We start from the raw sequence: 16,818 nt of genomic DNA on the forward strand, positions 1-16,818 counted from the left end.
TTACAGCAAAATCTTCGTGTTTCAGCATCTACATTTAGAATGACATTTATATAACTGATGCAGCAATAGTATCAGTATTAATATGCCAAATATTTCAACAAGCCAGTATGAACTAAAGATATGTTTGAAGAAAAAATTAAATCATACTATAAAGCCTTTACATACACTTTTATATTTTGTGTTAGTTTAATTACTAGTTTTCGGCCTTAACTTTCTGTTACTTATACCTTATGATAAACTAATACAGACCTATTTTGCACAAAAATTACCAAATGGTTAGAAAACTCCAGTTTTTCTTTGGGTCAGTCATTTTCCATTAGTTTAATATCCTAAACAGGCTTTAATTCAACTCCCTAATATATTTGATTATCAATATTAGTATTATGATTTATATACACAAGAAGTTACTTTACCAGTAAGGCTAGTATTGTCATGTGTTGTAGTATGGTCATGGTATGACTCCATTTCATTACAAAACAAATTAGTGATGCCTGATCAACAGTATTTGCCATGTCCCACATACCAGGTGTTACGAGGCAGGTATATTTATAATTCGCTACAATGGGCTATTTCTAGAGAGAAAACTAGTCATATTGTTTAGCTCATAGGTCTTGTTTTGGTTACTTTTCTCATTGCTGAGACAAAATACTCAACACTCATAATTAAGAGATAAAGGTTTATTTTAGTTTACAGTGTGTAGAGGTTTCAGTTCATAATTGGCTGGCTCCAAGGCTGGGTGGTATGACAGAGGGGCATCACAAAGGAGAAACAGTTTGTGGTGGGCAGAAGGCAGGAAAGCAGCAAAGTATTAAGGAGGCAAGCAGCAAGCGGCAACCTCTTTCTATCCTTTTTATTATATCCAGTCTACATGCCCACAGTGCAGGTAGCACTCACACTCAGGGTGGGCCTTCCCATTATCCACACTTAGAACCATGCCAAATCAATCAATGAACTAATTTAGTAATTACACACCCTTAATCCCATCATCACACACTCTAGATCCAGCCACCTCTGAAAAAGCGCCACATGTGACTGCATAAGGCTTTGGGAGGACATCTAGACATAAGCCATAATAGGTCTGTCATGAAATATTTCTATTGTGTGTAGCTGCACAGAAAGACTCCCATAAGGAGGACATAGATAGTACTTGGAATAGTTTATGTCCTATCCCTCCTAAATGTAGTGCAATATATATTTACTCTGATTTATTTATGGAATGTCATAGTGTACTGTGCAAATTACAAATGTCCTCAGAGAATTTCCATAGGTTTGAAGATCTGTAAGATTCCCTTAGGTATCCCTTTCAATAATTAAAATGGATGAACATATCCATGGGTCCTTTGGCCTTTCTCTACATGAAAATGGTCAAGAGGTCATGACTATTTCATACAGAGTACAGGTTCTTTGCCAGTATTGAATCCTAGCATCACCCAATATTGTTTAGGAATCTTCACTAAATTTCACCATCTTTTCAGGCTGGCTCCCACTCCTTACTTTCCTCCTAGAATAAAAATTCTTCAAACTTGCTTATTCTAGTGAATAAATCTACTTCTCTGAATGCTTCTTCTTAACAAAAGCAAACGCAGCTTGTTTTATAATGCCTGGACAGACATCTCTCACCTCAAAAGGCTTTCCTTATCTTGTAGACTAATGTTAAATCTGCCATGCTTTTTTTTTCCATTGTGTACTGGTGCATAAGTGCAATTAGGATACCTGTTTCTCCCTTATACTACAGTCATATGAGCAGTAATCACATCTAGATTTGATTTATTTTATTATGCCACGAAGCCTCCCATAGCTTTCTTCCTCTCTGGGAGGGGCTGCCCCTCAGGGGAATAAACACCTGGGCATGATGTCTACTGCTTTAATCCTATCAGAAGCCTATTATCTTTTCTTATTTTGTTTAATAGCTCCCATCACAAAAAAAAGGAGTTATGTATTTGTGAACTGTACACTGTGGCAGGTCCTGAACAACACCACTATAATGTTTTCCATTATAACAAAGGAGCATTCTAAGCATTTCATCATCAAGATTTATAGTTTCACTGCAATCAGCCTGCCAAGAGTAGTATCACACGGTTGCATGGCCCAAAAGGGAGTAATTCCTGGAATTTCCTTTCTAAATGATATCCTTTGTAGTAGATGGAACCTGAAATAAGAATTCATAGACACTGGTACATTACTAGAGTTCCAGTCAGTAATTAACAATCTGTCAAGTTCATCATATGATTTGACCAAAGTAGCTCCCAGAGTGATATCACTCAGGTCTTCAGGCTACCATTTGACACTGTCCAATTCTAAAAGTGGAAGCAATCTTAGCAAGTATAGGGCTCCATTCTTTTAGATATCTTGTATAATAATACTAAGAAAAATTATTCATTTGCTCTAATCCCCTATAAAAGGACCAATATAATAAATTGGATTTTTTTGTTTGTAGCCCATTCATTTATTCCCTTAACCTTAGCTATCATTTCTCCTCTTCCCATTTGTCATTTCTTTTGATCTAAACTTTTCTACCTTTGAAACTGATGTTAGGTTCAGCTACTGTGTTTGGCCAGACTGCTGGCAGCAATAACCAGTCTATCAAGTGTCTGTCCCTCAGTATATTCCCCTGCATATAGGGTAGAAATACATAGGTAAAGAACTAGTGGGATAGCTCAATTCACTCTCAACTCCAAATTTCCAGATGGGAATGCACAGTCCATTCCCTCAGGCCCTTAAGAATTAGGTCTAAAGGTATAAATGATATAACTATGTTTTCTTACTGAAGGGTCATTACTGCTTCTGGAATCTACAACTGCAATCCTGGTACAATGACTGCTGCATCATGTAAAAAAAGAAAACCAAAAGAAAACTAAGATGATATGGGGAAGAATTGTACAGTTGTATAAGCATATTCCTCAACCTGCTTCCACAAGTCCCACAGGAAAGTGGAGAAATCTGTCTAGGGGTGAACTTGAATGCTTCTGTCTTATTGTACTAGGTGGGGGAGTGTTGTCCAATCAGACATAATATCCATCCTTCCCTTTCTCCCCATAATGTTGAATGTAAGCAAGTGCTCATAAAAGCAAGCAATCCATGGCCGGGCATTTAGCTCAGTGTTTCCACTGCCTGCCTTGCAAGTGCAAGGTCCTGAGTTCAATCCCTGGTGCCCACCCCCCACCCCCCTCAAAAGCAAGCAATCCAGCCCTTCAGGCCTTTATGTTCTGAACTTTAAATAAGATTTCCAATTGAATTATCTCTCAAACCACTACTCAAAAGATAATGTACAACATGATATGGTCAGTTGATGTGATACCCATTTGCCCATTTTTTGGACACCATGGGCTAGAAAGTGTGTCCCTCAGTGTAAAAGAATGTAACTTGGTTGTCCAGGTTACAATTCTTTGATAGTACTTTGAGCATTTTCATCTATCTTTAGATAAGCAAAGTGCAAAACAGTCAAGATACATTTATAGCTCCCAGAGTTACTGGCATCAGCCCAATGTAGTCTTTGTTGTTCTTGGTGGAAGATAAGATAGTTCTTGTTGGAATCTTATGCTTCAGTGTGTGCAAGAGGCATATGTTGACAACCAGCCCATTTTTGCATTGCTGCATATTATCCATGTCCATCCACTTGATGAATACTGGTGACCACCTCAAGTGAGCACATCAGGTTTGGAATATCCAATCGCTTTCCAATCCTGAAAGGAGGTCATTCTGATGGCGATAGGTATGTCCTACTTCATAATTCCTATGGTAATTTGCACAGGGCCAAGTGTCATACATCCCATATATGTCCCATATCTTTTTAATAGTCCAGTTTTTCATTGTCCATTAAACTGACCATATGGCCAAGCCATCAACTACAGGCCATGAGATAGAAAAATCCCAAATATGAGGACTTGTATTGTTGTTCAATTCTCCCATCACTTCAAGGAAAACAATATCAATTCAGTACACTGACCTTGGTTCTTACTTTCTTGAATCAGTTTTTTCATCAGTCAGTCATGGTATGGTAGCCCTCAAGCAAAGTATTGTCTGTTCACCTTAGAGTTGCCATCCAGAGACCAAGCAGTGTCTCATTGGTTAATAGTCAAGTGTTCATGTGGTTCTGCTAATGTAGCAGTAAGATCCAACAGCTCCTCAGGGACTTTCAAATTTCAAAAGAGGAAAGAGGTAACCTACTCCTGAGTATGATGAGTACTTCCTTGGATTTCCCCCAATAGCATGTTTCTGTATAAACCATTTTGTTATGGAACTCTTCTGAGACCTCCTTCCAGATTAGTGTTTCACTGATGTCATCTAAGACATTTGGGGTATTTCAGGTTTCCACATTATTTTTGGACCTCTGTCATAGAGCCACTTTCAATTAATATGAATGCAAACTAATAATTGTCTTTCAAAGGGTAGAAATTCTCTAGTCCAAATTCTCTAGTTCAGTAGTCATTACTGCTGTATTCAAAGGATTGGTCTTAAGATCTAGTCAGAATAAGTACATGTTGCAGATACTTATCAAATTATTGGCAATGGGTGTAACTACTGCATTTAAGTCAGTCCCAAGTTGCTCTTTAGTTTTTGATATTTTCATATCATCACTAATATGATATATTACAATACTTAAGACCCAAATTAAGTTCAAATCTCTTTTAACCAAATTATGAAAATAAGACAGTGAGTTCAAATACCCTGTGGGTAATACAGTAAATGTAAATTGGAACCATTCCTATATAAAGACAAATTATAGTTCTTGAGATAAAGAAAAAATAATATACAAGATGAGTCACTGAGTACCATTCTCCTTTAACCTGCTATACTTTTGCACTCTTGAAATCCTATCAGGGATAGCTGACGCTATAGGTAGCACAACTTTATTCAAAACTTGATAGTTATTGTGAATCTCAAAGTGGTTCATGCACCTTTTCCAAGGGCCACACAGGGCTGTTTTACAGAGAATGGTTGGTACCAACACTCTAGCTTCTAACATTGTCTGTAACTAAAGTAATAATAATCTCTTTTATCCACCATGTATTCTACATTGCTTCCATTTAACTTGGGTAAGCTTGAACAATTCTATAGATTCCCCTGTAGAATGTCCAATTCTCACTGGCTGAAAGATAAACTTACATACTTTCTGTTTTACAATACTAGGAAGGAAAGTGTTCCCCAGCATATCCATTCCAGTAGTGCACTCAGGTAAAGTAGACAATTTCACATAGTCTTCTTGAATATTCTAATTTTCATCAAAACTTTGACTTAAATACTATCCACAATTACATCCCAGTATCCTCCATTCTAAATGTAGCTTCTGTTAGGAATTTGCCAAAAGCTTTTGGAATCACAGTGCATTCAACTCCCAAATCAAGCAGTTCCAGGATGTAGTTTCATCACTATGTGTTGGCTATTTTAGCCATATATGTGCATATGGCTTTGTTCTCATCCAGGAAGTGAGCCAGAAGTCCTTAGTTCCTTTATGAATTCTCATCCTGATTAAGTTGCCAGACCATCATCCCCAGAAATTAAAAGTCAGGTTTCTTATTGTCACCTTTGCCTGTCACATTTTTAAATTATTTCAAACTATAGTAAATAGTACAGCAGATTTGTTCAAGGCCTTTCAAGTCTGGGGATGAGTAAGGTTTTCATTAGTTCACTTGGCTTTCTATAGTGCTCCACTAAGACCTTGTTTCAATTCCATCAAGGTTTGCTTTGTTTGTGCCATTTAAAAATAACTGTTTAAGGATATCCACCCAAGGACTAAAATGTATAATAGATAATGTAAAATAGGAAGAAAAGGTCCAAAAGGGAAGGAGAAGTAGGGAAGGGGTAGGGTAAAGGAAATAAGGTAAGGAAAAATATGAGAAAATAAGTAAAAAACAAAACAAAGACTTTTTAATAAGGAGGGGTGGAAGGGTGGAAGAGAAGAAAGGGAAATGAGGGAAATGCAAGAACCTAGATATATCATGTACAGGTACAAATTCCTAATGATGAATGATATCATAATGTATACCTAAAATGTACCAATAAACTTAATGGAATAATAAAAAAGAGATAGACATTTGAATATATGAATCATTCAAAAGAGATAAATGGAGTCAAATTTAATTCATGACATAAATTTAGCCATATCACAGGAGTTAGGCTTACATTGTATCTATATCTGATTTGAGTAAAATCTGTCATTTGACCTAGGAGCCATTTTTACTCTAACGTTGAACAAGATTTTAAAATTTAACAGGTTTATTTATATTAATTTTCATTATTTTTACACATGCTTATTTTGGACATCTATATATCAGCCCATCCCCAACACTTCCTTTTTTAAAAAATGTAATTTTTAGTGAAAGATATGAAATAAACCATGATTGTATCATTTTCCACCTTCAACAGCAAAAAAAAAGATATCCACCCTGTTGGAATAAGTCCTATGAATCTCCTCTCTCTTTCCCTCATTATCTTGTGAATCACTCTAATTTTCTTAGGATATATAGATTAATAAAGGGAAACTGAAACAAATCCAATAAGGACTCCCAGACTATTGATTTTGTGTCAATAAAGTTACATGCAAGTCCGTGCAAAAGTGGATCCCTTAATCATAGCACTGATTACTACTTGCTTAAGGGGCATACTAAAGTGTCTCAATCATCAGAGGTTGTAGAAGTTCTATCTGTCCTCAAATAACTTATCCCTTTAGTGGTAGCCTTGAAACGTGTAGCTGTACCTTGATCTGGCTGGAATCTGAGCTTGCTATAATGTCTATATCTGCCCCAATTTTACTTTCAGTTTAGCTATTAAGGATCACAAAAACTATGTGACTGTACATTTAATTTGTTTATCAATATTTTGCATTCCATTATGTATCTAGTGAATCAACTCCACAAGAGTTGCATTGATAATTTCTAAATTTCATTGGTAACTTTGACTTGGAACAGATGATCACAACACAGCATAACTACTTTTTCATATTATGGGTTACTGAGTAGCCATTTATGAACTAAGTATACCCACCCACATCCTCACATTTTTTTCTTTTAACAAACTCTGTTTTCACCATATTTTAGTGAGTCAGGGTGATCCTAGTGAATCACACTTTAAATGTCAACTGTATCATTGTCCCACAAGGCCATTTTTAGCTCAAGGGTTCACTAGAATGATTCAGAGATATCAGAAAAGCTGATATACTCATGGTTTTGCTTATTGTAACAAAAAAGTTACCAAATAAAATTAGCAAAAGAAAAAGACACTAGGAGAGACCAGGCATAAGTTTCTAGTTGTCTTCTTCTATGCAGGGAGTCACACAGACAGACCTTGATTCTATCAGCAGTGATATGTGACAACAGATGCAACGTGTTGACAGCCAGGGAGGCTTGCCTGCACCTTGCTGTTCAGAGTTTTTAATTGAAGATCAGTCAATAGGAATGGAGTGTCAGGGTGGCTAACCTTCACTACTCAATCTTCCAGCCTCAAACAATGCATGGCCCACAGCTCTATGTGAACAAAAGCAAGAATTCATGATAAATCACATTGTAAGGGTAAACATTCTGGTGTGCACCAAAGTCTCAGACATACAAAGATATCCTTATCACATAGGATATTACAAAGTTTTATAGGTTATCTCTTGGGAGATATGTAGAGTTTTTGTTGCAGAATTCAAGATACAGGAGAGACCACTGGAAAACAGGAGGATTTTATTCCAGGATTTTAGGTGCATGAAATACAGCTGGACTCATGTTAAAAGGGCTGAGCCTAGTACAAAGGAAGGACTCCAGTTTTCTACATTTAGTCAAAGGGGTTGGTCTTTCTAGTGACAGCAAGTGAGTTTACAGAAGCAGAACAAGAGCAGACAGTTTTATAACTTAGCTTTGAAAGAAGACAGAGCCTTGTGAATCTTGCAAGAACAAGATGACATAAACTTTATTTACAGGACACAGTTGCCAATTTTATCTGTACAAGAGCAAGGAGTTACAGCTATGGGGGGTGGGGGTGCTCAAGATGGGTGGGGACTTCCCAAGGCTGGGAAAACTTGTTTAAATCCTGTTTCATCTTAACAAACTAACCCTACTGAGCTAACACTTTGCTGAACAGTTTTAACTTCCACTGAAGATTTTCTTGAAATCAAACATATATACATACACATATATATATATATATATATAACAAATATCCATTTATCAAAGGTGAAAAAATGGTATGAATTATGTTTCCTCTCAGATATCATACTGCATGTGAAAAAGTTATCTTTGGAGCTTCAAAGAAAAGAGAAATTTACTTGAGAACTAGCTGGACGAATATAAGAATTATGTTGAAATTGAAACTTCTCATAATAAAAATTAATAGTACTGATTTTGCATATTTTTCTAGCATGAATCAACAGAGATTTTTAAATGTTATTGACATTATGTAAAATGAAGAAAACCTTGTTACCAAGAAAATTAAAATTGCTTGGCAATTTATACAATATCTATCCAATTAAATGTTCATAATACTAAGTAAAAATAGTGAAATTATCTTATAAGACATCATTTGAAAATTATATGCTTTTGCATAAAAATCAAATTAGATCTTTTTAAAAGTTGCACTAATTTTCTTAATGTAGGTATAAATATTCAAAGAAAGATATTCGATACTTAATTCTTTTAAGTATATTTGAACAACTGAGTATGTGGATTTCTCAAATGTAAATTTTGTGAAATTTAAATATAAAAGAAGTGGAGGTCCTGAGTCCCTCTGAAGATGCTTAATCACCCAGCTGCAGATAGGCAGGTCTGCCCACGCCCTACCGAGGTCCTGAGTGGCACAGAACACACCAAATCAGCCCTATGCAGACAGGCAGGTCTGTGCATGCCCTACCGAGGTCCCAAGTCACACAGAAGATGCCAAATCACCCCGCTGTAGACAGGCAGCCACGTAGTTCCACACTACAAAGACGCAGACGACATCAGACCACCAGACCATGGTACTGAGTCCTGCTGCTGCGGCCCAGAGGTAGGGTCTTCTGAACTTCCATCCCACTGCTCCTGGTCCAGAGGAAGGGGCTTCCCAGTCACCATCCCTCCAGCTGCTCCCAGCCCAGAGGAAAGGGCTTTTGGTCCACCTTCTGTCCCGCTGCTCCTGGCCCAGAGGAAGGGGCTTCTGGAAGACCATCCCTCCCACCACTCCCAGCCCAGAGGTAGGGGGTTCTGAGGTACCATCCCACTGCTCCTGGTCCAGAGGAAGGGGATTCCTGGTCATCATCCCTCCTGCAGCTACCAGCACACAGGAAAGGGCTTTTGGGTCACCATCCCTAGCACTGCTCCTGGCCCCTGTCCCACCTCTCCCAGCTCAGAGGAGGTAATCCGTGCAGGTGCTAACAGCACCCTGTCCCAGTCAAAATGAGAAAACACATAAATAAGTATCAAAACCAGACTTCCAGATTACCTACAGCAACCCCAAAGGGAAATGAGATGGAACACTCTGATACTCAACCACCTGGACCCACTGAACTGCCAACAAAAGGGGATCTGGAAAAAATGAAATCAGAAATAATTTCTCAGAAAAGAGGACAAACCGTGCCCCTAGTGCAAGACATGATTAATAAGTCTAGAGAGGAGCTCAAGAACATGATGGAATCCCAACATAAGAAACAAATGGAATCCATAAAACAGATGCAAATAGATTTCCAGGACATGAAAAACTCCACTGAAAGTCTACACAACAGAATGAGCCAAAGTGAGGACAGAATTTCAGATATAGAAGATAAGATTGCAATTAGTGACCAGGAAAAGAAAAATTGCTTCAAAATTATAAGGGAACATGAGAAATCAATCCAGCAGCTGCTAGATGATGCAAAGAAGAATAACATAAGACTGACTGGGCTCAAAGAAGAAACAAGAGAGAGAGGAGATGACATAAAAAAATTTCTTCACAGACATAATGGCAGAAAACTTCCCAAGCAGGGGAAAAGAGCTTGATATACACATAAGTGAGGCATATAGGACTCCAAATAGCCTTAATAAAAAAAAATATACACATAGGCATATAATTGTTAAGATTCCAGAAACACAAGAGAAGAACAAAGTTCTCCAAGCAGTGAGAGAAAAGAAACAAATCACATACAAAGGAAAGCCCATCAGAATCACAGCAGACTTCTCAATACAAACCATCAAGGCAAGAAGAACTTGGAGTGACATATTCCAAGCCCTAAGAGAAAACAGCCTCCAACCCAGATTGATGTACCCTGCAAAACTATCTTTCAAAATTGATGGAGAAATAAGATACTTTCATGACAAAGAGCACCTTAGGAACTTCGTGAATACCAAACCAGCACTCCAAAGAATTTTACACAATATCCTAGGAACAGACATTGAGGATCACAACCCCAGGAAACAAAGCAGAATGAACCCATCTGGAATGACAAGAAATTAAATGTAAAGGGGGAGAACCCAACAAAAAGAAAATGTCAATGACAAGTCAATAGGTTTCAGTTATAACCATCAATGTTAATGGTCTCAATTCACCAATCAAAAGAAACAGATTGGCAGAATGGGTCAAGAAGCAAAATCCAACAATATGCTGCATACAAGAAACACACTTAATTCAAAAGGAAACTCATAGACTGAAAGCTAAAGGGTGGAAAACAATACTCCATGTGACAGGAACCCAAAAAAAAGCAGGAGTAAATATCCTCTTTGCCGATCAAGTAGATTTCAAACCAACACTGATTAACAGAGACAAAGAAGGACACTACATCCTTGTAAAGGGACGAATCCAAGAGGAAGAGAAGACAATCATAAATATCAATGCACCAAACACTACCGTGCCCAACTATATAAAACAAATGCTAACGGACATGAAAAGTCATATAGGCAATAATACAATTGTAGTAGGGGACCTCAACACCCCACTGTCACAAATAGATAGATCAACTAGACTAAAAATAAGTAATGAAATACTAGAACTCAATCAAACTCTTGAACAAATGAATTTAACAGATGTTTACAGAGTCTTCCACCCCACAAAATCAGAATACACATTCTTCTCAGCTGCACATGGGTCATTCTCAAAAATAGACCACATACTCACACATAGAACATGTTTAAGTAAGTGCAATGGAATTGAAGTTATCCCCTGCATATTATCAGACCATAGTGTGATGAAATTGGAGATCCATACAAAAGAAACAAAAAATTTCATAAACATGTGGAAATTGAACAACACACATCTGAATAACCAATGGGTCACAGAGGAAATTAAAGAAGAAATCAGACAGTTCCTTCAATTAAATGACAATGACAATACAACATCTCGGAATCTAAGGGACACAATGAAAGCAGTCTTATGAGGGAAACTCATAGCAGTGAATACGCATATTAGGAAAACAGAACAAGCCCAATTAAACAACCTGATGCTGAACCTCAAGCTTCTAAAAAAAGAAGAGCAGGACAACGCCAAAGCTCACACAAGGGAGGAAATTTTAAAGATCAGAGGAGAAATCAATGCAATGGAGACTAAGAGAATGATACAATAAAGCAATGAAGCCAAGAGCTGGTTCTTTGAAAGAATCAACAAAATTGAAAAACCCTTAGCCAACCTTGTCAGAAAAAGGAAAGGCCCAAATCCATGCAATTAGGAATGAAAAGGGTGAAATTACAACAGACCCAGCAGAAATCCAGAGGATCATCAATATCTACTTCCAGAACCTATTTGCCAAGAAGATGGACAACTCAGAAGAAATGAACAGATTCCTAGATACATATGAATTACCAAAGTTGAATGAAGAAGACCTAAAAATTCTGAACAACCCAATATCAACCAATGAAATTGAAAATGTAATTAAAAACTTATCAACTAAGAAAACCTTGGGCCCTGACGGCTTCACTGCTGAATTCTACAAGACATTTAGAGAGGAACTGCTGCAACTACTGTTTAAACTCTTCAATGAAATTGAAAGGGAAGCAATACTCCCAAATTCATTCCTGGAAGCAAGCATCACCTTGATCCCCAAAGCAGAGAAAGACCCAACTGAAAAAGAGAATTATAGGCCAATCTCACTAATGAACATAGATGCAAAAATCCTTAATAAGATAATGGCAAACAGAATGCAGAAGATCATCAAGAAGATCATACACCCTGATCAAGTGGGATTCATCCCAGGGATGCAGGGATGGTTCAATATATGCAAATCAATCAATGTAATACACTATATCAATAGAGCCAAGGACAAAAACCATATGATTATCTCTATAGATTCAGAAAAAGCATTTGGCAAAATCCAACATGCATTTATGATAAAAACCCTACAGAAAATTGGAATAGATGGTCTCTACCTCAATCTGATAAAAGCCATCTATGAAAAACCAACTGCCAATATCATACTATATGGTCAAAAACTGAAATCCTTCACACTAAAATCAGGAACAAGACAAGGATGTCCACTATCACCACTCTTGTTCAATATAGTTCTGGAAACATTAGCCATGCCAATTAGACAAGAGAAAGAAATAAAAGGAATAAAGATAGGTAATGAAGAAGTCAAATTATCATTATTTGCAGATGACATGATACTCTATATAGAAGACCCCAAGAACTCCACCAAAAGTCTTCTAGACTTAATAACCAAATTCAGTCAAGTAGCTGGTTACAAGGTCAACACACAAAAATCAATAGCTTTCCTCTACACAAGTGACAGACTCACTGAGAGAGAAATAGGGCAAATAATTCCTTTTGCAATAGCATCCAAAAAACTGAAATACCTAGGAATCAACCTAATGAAAGAAATCAAAGACCTCTTCTCTGAAAACTATGGCACTCTGAAAAGAGAGATTGAAGATGATATCAAAAAATGGGCAGACATCCCCTGCTCCTGGGTAGGATGGATTAATAGAGTGAAAATGGCCATACTTCCAAAACTGCTATATAGATTTAATGCAATTCCAATTGAGATCCCAGCAGCACACTTCATGGACCTTGAGAAAACAATCCAAAAATTCATTTGGAACAAGAAGAGACCCAGAATAGCAAAAGGAATTCTAGGTAACAGAGACATGGCAGGGGATATCACAATCCCAAACCTGAAACTATACTACAAAGCTACTGTGATAAAAACAGCATGGTACTGGCAAAAAAACAGACCTGAAGACCAGTGGAACAGATTAGAAGATGAAGAAACAACTCCAGACACACTCAGCCATCTCATCTTCAATAAAGGAGCCCAACACCCTCACTGGGGGAAAGATAGCTTCTTTAAGAAATGGTGCTGGAAAAATTGGGCTTCAACTTCCCAAAGATTAAAACTAGACCTATATCTCTCAGCATGCACTAAACTGAAATCAAAATGGATTAAAGATCTAAATAGTAAAATAGAAACTCTGAACCAGTTGGAACAGAGGTTAGGTAGAACCCTTGAAGACATCGGTGTAGGAAAAGATTTTATGAACAAAACCTCAGTTGCCCGTGACCTAGCACAAACAATCAACAAGTGGGATCTCTTCTTATTAAAAGGCTTCTGCACAGCAAGAGAAACCACCTGCAGTGTGAAGAGACAACCCACAATGTGGGAAAAAATCTTCACCTGCTCTTCCTCAGACAAAGGTCTACTATCTCGAATCTATAAAGAACTTAAAAAGATCAGACCTCCCAAATTTAAAGACCCAATCCAAAAATGGGCATCTGAAATGAACAGACATTTCTCAGACAAAGAAGTAGAAATAGCAAATAAATACATGAAAAAATGTTCAACATCACTGGTCATTCAAGAGATGCAAATGAAAACAACACTGAGATTCCACTTCACTCCAGAAATAATGGCTGCTATCATGAAATCAACCAATAACAAATGCTGGAGGGGCTGTGGGGAAAGAGGAACCCTGCTCCACTGCTGGTGGGAGTGTAAACTGGTGCAAGCACTGTGGAAATCAGTATGGAGATACCTCAAAGAACTAGGACTGGAAGTCCCATCTGAGCCCGCTATTCCACTGCTGGGGATCTTCCCCAAAGAATTAAAAGAATCATACCACAGTGATATATGTGCACCCATGTTCATAGCAGCACACTTTGTAATAGCTAAAACTTGGAAACAGCCCAAATGCCCATCAACTGGAGACTGGATAAAGAAAATGTGGTTTTTTTATAAAATAAAGTACTACTCAGCCATAAAAAATGAGAAATTAGAGACATTTATAGTTAAGTGGATGCACATTGAGGTGATACTCTTAAGTGAAATAAATAGGACACACATATATAAATATCGAATAGTTTTTCTGGTGTGAGAAACTGGAAGTGTAAATAAGGACTAAATGTATAATAGCTAATGTGAAATAGGAAGAAAAGGGGCAAAGGGGAAGGAAGTGGGAGGGCTAGGGGAAAGGATAAAAGGGAATGGGATTAATATGAGAAAATGGAAAAATAGGAACAAAATCTTTGTAAATAGGGAGGAATGGAGGAGTTGAAGGGAGGTCTGGGCAAGGGTGAAAAATAAGAACCAAGAGAGACTATGTAAAGGTGCAAATTTCCAATGATGAATGTCATTATATTGTATACCTAAAATGTACCAATGATTAGAATGAATAATCGATAATGCAAAATAGGAAGAAAAGGTCCAAAGGGGTAGGGGTATTGGGAAGGTCCGGGGAAAGGATAGAATGGAAAGGAAAAATGCTGAGAAATGGAAAAAATGGAAATAAAGTCTTTGTAAATAGGGAAGGGTGGAGGGGGTGAAGGGAGGGCTAGGAATGGGGAAAAAATAAGAACCAAGATGCATTATGTAAAGGTACAATTCCCAATGAGAAATGTAATTGTGTTGTATACCTACAATGTACCAATAAGAGAATTTAATTAAATAAATAAATAAATAAATAAATATAAAAGAAGTGTCTATAATGAAAATTTAGTGTCCAGATGAAGATGTGTTTTAACTGTAAAATGTATACCAGATACCAAAACATTAGAAAACAAAGGATGAAAATTTTCACATTAATAATTTTATATACATGTTAAAATTATAATGTCCTGAATATATAAGGATAAATAAAATGTGTTTCTGAAATTAATTTAATTGTTTTAATTTTTATTGCCATGGTTAAAATTTTTTAAATTACACCTTTGTTCGTATTATATTTCTACTAGATATCACTGTTCCAGATAACTATTAAGTTAAATAAATCATACTAAATATTAAAAAATATATAACTTCAAAATGATAAAAATACTACATATCAAATTAGTTCCTCACAAGGATATTTATTAACTTTAAATGTTTATATTACAAAAGAAATGATGATGAGTAAGGAGTTAAGCATCCAAACCAAAGCAACTGAAAGTAGAAACACAAAACACAAAAATTCTGGATAACAATGGAAATTGATGGAACATAAGAAATAATTTAGAAAAGCAAAAGCAAGTTCCATGAAAGGACTAATTAAATAGAAAACTTTGTGAGAAGGTTGATTCCCAAAAAAATAAAAACATAAAAATAATATCAAGAGTGAAAAGCTTCAGAGAAAAAACTTTTAAAAGAATTTTTCCTGTTAAACAAATCAACATGAAACTTTAACTATAAAGTACAATTTCTTTCAGAAAAAATGTAACTTTACAAACTGACAAAATAGAACATGAGATTTTCTCATATCCTTAGTGAAATTGAACCACTGTTAAAACCCATTTATGAATCAATTCTTCTTTCCTTGATATTTTAAAAGTTATTTCTAGTCAGTTTTCAAAAAAGAGATAATTTCAACATTTTGCTAATTCTCCAAGGACGAGGGAAAAAAAAGTAAATGAGTCCTAAATTACAGCATGAGGTTAGCACTACTGAAATAAAACCTAGGCAAGGACTGTGGGATGAAAATAGAATATTATAGGCTAAATCCTTAATGAACATAGGCTCAAATATAATAAAATATTAACATCCAACAATTTATATTAAATCCAACAGTGAATTTTTTAAAAATAATAATCATGAATAAATTGAGTTTATTACAGCAATGCAACAATAACTCAACCTTAGAAATTCTAGAGATAAAATCATCAATTTAAAAGATTTAACATTTTAAAATATATGACAGTCTTACTAGTCATAAAAAAATAATTTAGCAATGAGTCATAATTCTTAAAAACTTACAAACTAGGAAGAGAGAACTCCTTTCACATGACAAAGGCTATTATAAATTGATAATTAAAATTATAGTTAATGATTACACCTTGAAATCATACTCTTTAAAATTAGGAATAAGGCAAGTTTCTCATTGTTATTTCTGCTTTCCAAAATGATTGTGTTGCATATACATAAATTCATTCCTAAAGTTAAAGGTAAATATTAGAAGAAAAGCAACAAAACTCTCATTATTTCAAGATGACATTTTTACATGGGAAACCATAGAACTCAGAAAATTTTGTAGAACAATGAATAATTTAGACAAGCTATTAAATAAAAGATCTATGTACAAACTTCAAACTCTTTCCTATATAGCAACAACACAGAGTTAGGAAATGCAATTTTTTTAAAAAAAATTCCATTTAATAGCAAAACATTCTGAAAGAGTCCTATGAATAATTCTAAGAAACAATATGAAACCTTTGCATTTAAAACATATCTATCAGGCACCTACTGAAGAAACTGCAGGAAACAAAAGACAGAAACTTTGCCTCTCATGAATCTTATATTATAGTTGAGGAAGACAGGCAATAAATAAAATTAGCAAATAAGATATATGGTGCAAAGAAGATGATAAATGTTATGGAGAAAATAAAGCAAAATAAGTGGCATAGTGAAAGCTGAGGACAGAAATCAGTATTTTGTCTGAGTACTCAGAGAGATATTCACTTAAAAATATTTAAATTAAAGCTTGAAGGTGAAGAAGAAAGTCA

Source organism: Heterocephalus glaber, unplaced genomic scaffold (assembly GCF_053883595.1).
Source record: "Heterocephalus glaber isolate CG9 unplaced genomic scaffold, H.glaber_assembly_v1.0 deba00001457, whole genome shotgun sequence".
Taxonomy (NCBI): domain Eukaryota; kingdom Metazoa; phylum Chordata; class Mammalia; order Rodentia; family Bathyergidae; genus Heterocephalus; species Heterocephalus glaber.